We start from the raw sequence: 6000 nt of genomic DNA on the forward strand, positions 1-6000 counted from the left end.
TTGGGAAGGGTGTGGGTGGGGAGTTGGGCTTACTTTACATACCACCCCCAGGAAACCCACTGCATTTTCCAAAGTGAAGCAAATGACACGAGTCCCTTCCTTCTGCTAAACTTTACAGATAAGAATGATTCCACCTCATATTCTTCTCCCCCTTCCCAAATGAGTCAGAATGGCTATGTCTGACTTGACATCCCTCAAGGAGAACATGAGAACTGTTCTTTCCTCTCTTGAATCAGCTCACTAGCTCCCTGCTGGTTGAGGTTCAGGGAGACAGGTAATGAGGTGGAGGCCAGTTTCCACCGAGTCCTTGGGGTCGCACCATTGCCCTCTACCAGCTGTCTTAGTGTTAACAGCACACGTTGTGCCCTGCGAACTCTCTCTTCTCACCCATTTCCTGGGGTTGGTCTTCCTGAGAAGGAGATGGATAAAATGGCTCACGGTTTGGGATAAGTATTTGTCGAAAGAATGAATGAATAACTCACTGAAGGGATGATAGTCCTTTGAGATAAAAATTACCTTGTCAGAATTTTAAAAATCCAACAGATTCCCGTTAAAGCACTCTTGTACCACTAACATGCATGCATTGTACCAAGTCATCACAGTGTGAGTTGGTCGATTTATGAGCCTTGCCTACTTTAGAAAATAAAGAATTCTGCAGTAGCCTCTACCACACAGCATGTACAAAGACCAGTACAGACTTGCTATCTTCCCTATGTATTGGACACTGTATGCAAACACCAGAAGTACTTAACAAGTAGCAGTTTCTTGATTCTTAGATATGTCTGTAGCCTCTTAGCACTTCGGCTGGGAGCTGACTCATTCCGATGCCTCCGCACCTCTGTCCTCTTACAAAAGCCTCCAGATAATCTAAACCTAGTTTGTAATGTTACCCTATAGGCTGTAACTGTTTGGAATATTGTATTCCTTTTTTTGTCTCTCTTGTTGTTCTGAAGAATTGTATCAATTACAAAGATGTATACATAAAGATTCTCTTTGTTGTAGCTGTCGTGCTGTTTTCTGAGTGCATGGGTGGAACACTGTTGCGACATTCCCTTCCCTTTTCTCTTCACCCCTCCCTCCCCAACTTGGTCACATGAACCAGGGAAACAGCCCAGTAAGCTCCTCTCCCCAATTCTAGTCACTGGGTTGCAGGGTGGCCTATGACCCACCTAGAACTTGCAGAATAGCCAGTTCCTAAATATGAGTAAGCAGAGTTTACTTAGTGTGTGTGTGTGTGTGTGTGTGTATAAAAAATTAAACTTTAGACCTATTTTCCCTTAATAAACTGGAACAATAAGAACACAATTAGCTCCATGGTGTTAAGGATTCTAGATGAATAGAGAGCTGTGATCAAGTGTGTAGTTGCTGCCATCTCCCCTTATAAAATCCCTCTTTATGTGGTTTCTGAGTCATTTTCTTTGCTGCCTACAGCAATCATTTGAGGCAGCATTTAAAATATATTATTTTTCCTATTTAGAAAAGTAACACGTTTTGGAAGATGTGGAAAACACAGAGCACAAGGAATCATCAATATTCTGGTATAGAACTTCCTAATACGTGTGTGTGTGTGTGTGTGTGCATGCACACACCATTATCTGCACAAAGGTATGTTGAACATACCTAGTTCTAACTAGTTCATGACTAGTTTAAGCTGCCCTCCCAGTAAATGCTCTTACACACCATTTTTAGTGAGTAGTATTCCATAACGTGTTCATGCCAAAATTTCACGTAACGGGTGCCTTGTCAAATAAGTGGTTTCTGATTGCAAATAGTAGTGGAGAGAGAATCCTGATACATCTTTGTACACAGCCTTAATTATTTTCTTAGGATATGTTCATAGAAGTGGAACTGCAGGGTCAGAAAATAGGTCCATTTTTAAGACATATGTATCCAAATTGTTATCCTTTAAGGTTGAACTACTTGCATAAGCAGAGAATGAGAATGCCTGATTCTCTGCACTCTGGAAGAGGTAGCAGTGTTTTTTTTACCCTTCCTAGGACCTCTAGTGTTGAAGAGTTGATGGCAGTGTTGAATAGAAGCAGTGATAATGGGCACTCACATCTCATCCCTGACTTTTAAGAAAAACCCTTAAGTAAGATATTTGCTGAGGTTTTTGTTGGGTACCTTTTCTTGGGTTAGGGAAATTACCTTTTTTTTTTTTTTTTTTTTTAAGACTGGGTCTGACTCTGTCCCCCAGGCTGGAGCGCAATGGGGCAATCATAGCTCACTGCAGCCTTGTACTCCTGGCTCAAGCAGTCTTCCCATCTCATCCTCCTGAGTAGCTGGGACTACAGGTGTGCGCCACCATGCCTGGCTAATCTTTTTCATATTTTTAGAGATGGGGTCTTGCTATGTTTCCCAGGCTAGCTTCCAACTACTGACCTCAAGTGAGACTCCAGAATCACTGAGATTACAGCTTTTATTCTTTTCTTGCTAAGAGGTTTTTTTTTTCCCCCATTAACAGGTATTGAATTTTATTAAATGAACTTTAATTGTGTCCTTTGAGAAGGGAGTAGTGCTTGGGACTTGGTGTCTTGAACTCAAGAAAATAGCCATTACCAGTTTTCATCAAAGAATATTAGATGTTTTAGAGTTGGAAGTGATGCAGTGAAAGTTTTATGTGCAAAACGTTCATTGAAGTATTAAATTTACTTATGGAAATCTGAAAACAACGTAAACATCTGAGAATAGGGGAAATGATTGGGTGAATCATGATTCATTCCCAGGATGGAACTTCAGTGGCCCATGAGCATGTAGGCCATTGAAGTGGGAGTTACCCATTGTCCACATCAGGCTGTCCAGATTAAAGTCAGCAAAGTCTGGAGTCACAGAGCTGCTGGGATACAGCCGCGTGGTTCTTCCGCAAAGGCAGCCTGTGCTCGCTCTAGTGGGGACTGAATGGGTGCTGGTACTGTAGGTGTTGGATCAGCTTCCGTGCAGTTCCCTGTGTCCATCTCCTGATGCTGAGTGTCTTAGTTCGGGCTGCTGTAGCAAAGTGCCATAGACTGGGTGGCTTAAACAACAGTCATTTCTTTCTCACAGTTCTGGAGGATAAGAAGTCCCAGGTCGAGGTGTCTGCAGATTGGGTGTCTGGTGAGGGAGGACCCACTTCCTGGTTTGCAGATGGCCACCTCCTTGCTGTGTCCTCACATGATGGAGACAGGGAACGTGCTCTGGTCTGTTTCTTTTCTTATAAGGGCATCCCATCATGAGGGTCCCATCCTCACCAACTCATCTAAACCTAATTACCTTCCAAAGGACTCACTTCCAGATACCATCACTTTGAGGGTTGCCTCTTTCTTGGTGGTCTCCTCTGGTCAGACCAACGGACCTCCTGCAAAGTCACGCTCCATGTCATTCTCTTCATTCCTTCCAGCCTAGGCAACCCTTAAATGAAGGCTCAAGCCCCTGTGTTCCAGGGGCTTCAAGAGTCTTTTTTTTTTTAATTAGAAAGTCCACTGTTTCTTAATATTTGCATTCATGCTGTGACAATTCTAGTTTTCCTTTAGGCAATGCTGATTGCTGGGAAGGAGGTGAATCAATTCCCTTAAGGAGCCAAAGACTTTTCTGGGAGGAAACTAGCTGGTACCCCGACCCATGAATCTTCCTATCCCTGGAGAGTCCAGGAATTTATGTTAAAACAAAACAAAGCAACCACAAAACAAGAAACATCCCTTAGTAATTTTAATGTTGAACTAGTTTTGGTGACCAGTGATTATCCTAACTGTAGTCATGTATCACTTAACGATGGGGATACATTCTGGGACATGCATTGTTGTGTAAACAGCAGAGTGTACTTACACAGACCTAGATGGTAGAGCCTACTACACACCCAGGCTATGTGGTATGTTGCTCCTGGGCTGGAACCTGTGCAGCATGTTACTGTGTTGAATGCCGTCGGCAGTGGTAAGACAATGGTAAGCATTTGTGTATCTAAACATAGGAAAGGTACAGTAAAAATACGGTATTATAATCTCATAGGGCCACCATCATGTATGGGGTCCTTCATTGACTGAAACATTGTTAGGCCGCAAGTGACTATCTTAATGGTCTCCTGACTAGTCTCACTGCTACCCTTCTTGGACTTTCCCCACCCCTCTCTGCTTCTGTGGTTACCCATTGCTGCCAGAATGAGCTTTCTAAAACAAAAAACTTATCCTGCCAGCCTTCTGGTCAAAATTCTTCCATCATCCTCATTTTGTAGAGGATAAAAGCTGAAATCCTTATCATAGCATAATTTGGCCCACGGTTAATTTTCCAGCTTATTTTCCCATTCCTCCCCATTCATTTCATTGCCTCGTGCAACCTGTCATCACCGGGACAATAACATCAACCACTTGTTGAGCTCCTCTGTGTTCAGCACCATGCTAGCTTCTTTCCATGTGCTATCTCACTTACCCCTTCCAAGACTCCTGTGAAGCATTTTAGCACTGTAATACAGATAATGAAAGTGGGACAAGCAGTTATGTCCTTGGCCACTATCACACAGCTGGTAAATAGAGTTTGGATACATCTGACCCCAGAGCCTGAGCTCTTCTGAGCTCTTGCTTTGCAACACTGTCTTACAACTTTGCATATAACCTGAGGTTCCCTGAAGGCTCCCCACTACCCCTACATCCTCATACCACTGTGTATCCGTAAACCTTTGCTTTGAGCACCCTCCTTGCTCCAATCTGCCTGGGAAACACCTACCAAACATCCCTTTAGTCTTATCACATACATTAATGGGGTCAAATCCAATCCATGATTTGGGGCAAGTTACTTAGCATCTGGGACCTTCAATTTCCACATCTGGACAATGAGAGTAATAATTTCAGCCTCATAGGGTTTGTTGCGGACATCTATCTTTGCTGCCTAGAATTTACTACCTATCTTTAGCAACAATGCTCTGATTTTGTTTGGAGAACAAGACCACCTCCACCTCTTGTGCATGTATGTACTTGTGAGGCTGATGGCCTGAGCTCAGCCACTCACACTCTTCCTCCCCCCAGCCATGGTGTCTGACCCATGGATGAGCACATGAGAAAGAAAACCCAGTTCCTGGGCTCTTAAACTCTTGGGGAAGCAAACTCATTCATTTTTCCTGGATTTGAACCTGGAAGGAAAAACCCAGGAGTTGCTGTTGGCTGCCATCCTGTAATGGTGAGGGGAGAGCTTGTTGGAGAAGAGTCAACACTGAGTAAGCAGAGCTGAGAAACAGAGAAATCAGCCCCTTTTCATGGTCTGTGAGCCCTGGATCAGGCCATACCTGAAGCTACTTCATCTCCAACTATTTCCTACATCAGTTAACATTCAAATTTTTGGTTTTAGTCAGTTGGTCAGATTTTCTATCACTTGTGTTGAAAAACTCTTAACTGGAACAGAAGTGTTAGGAAGATTTCAGATTATAAAGGCAAAATAGTGAATAGTAGCCAATATTATTTTAATGATACAGTAACTCATACCTCTCCTGAGCTGCTCACTCTTTTTTGGCTGTCTCCCCGTGGTAACAACAGATAGTGTGGAGAGGTGCCAGAGTCAAGGAACAAGCTTCCCGTTTCACGAAGAGGGTTCTTTCCTCAAGCCTTTCAAGTCTTTGGTCTCATATCTCCTTGTCACAGAAGGAGCGATGATTTTGCGCACGAAACTGTCTTTCACCAGTTCTGTCTACCATTCCAGTTCCATGTGCATTCACGCTGAGTCCTGTGGAGAGTTGAGCGACTGTACGCAAAACATGAAGAGCTGTTTCACCAAATTCCACAAAATTTGGGAGCCCAAGCAGTATGTTTGTGGGATTCCTCTCACAAAGTGTCATGGAAATGGAGAGCAGCATTTTCTCACCTTCCCCGGGTGGCCAGAAGCTTTCTCCCAGAGAAGGCTCTAGCACATCTCCGATGGTGTCCGCTGGGAGGCAGCGGGACTGGGTGGGGGACTGGGTCTCCCGGGCCCTGCAGAGTTTAGCAGCACCGTGGGAGGACCCACTGGGAGCGCACTTGTTTGGGAACACATGAGAGGCACCCC

The sequence above is a fragment of the Propithecus coquereli genome, unplaced genomic scaffold (genome assembly GCF_000956105.1).
Source record: "Propithecus coquereli isolate 6110/MARCELLA unplaced genomic scaffold, Pcoq_1.0 Scaffold72, whole genome shotgun sequence".
NCBI classification, from domain to species: Eukaryota; Metazoa; Chordata; class Mammalia; order Primates; family Indriidae; genus Propithecus; species Propithecus coquereli.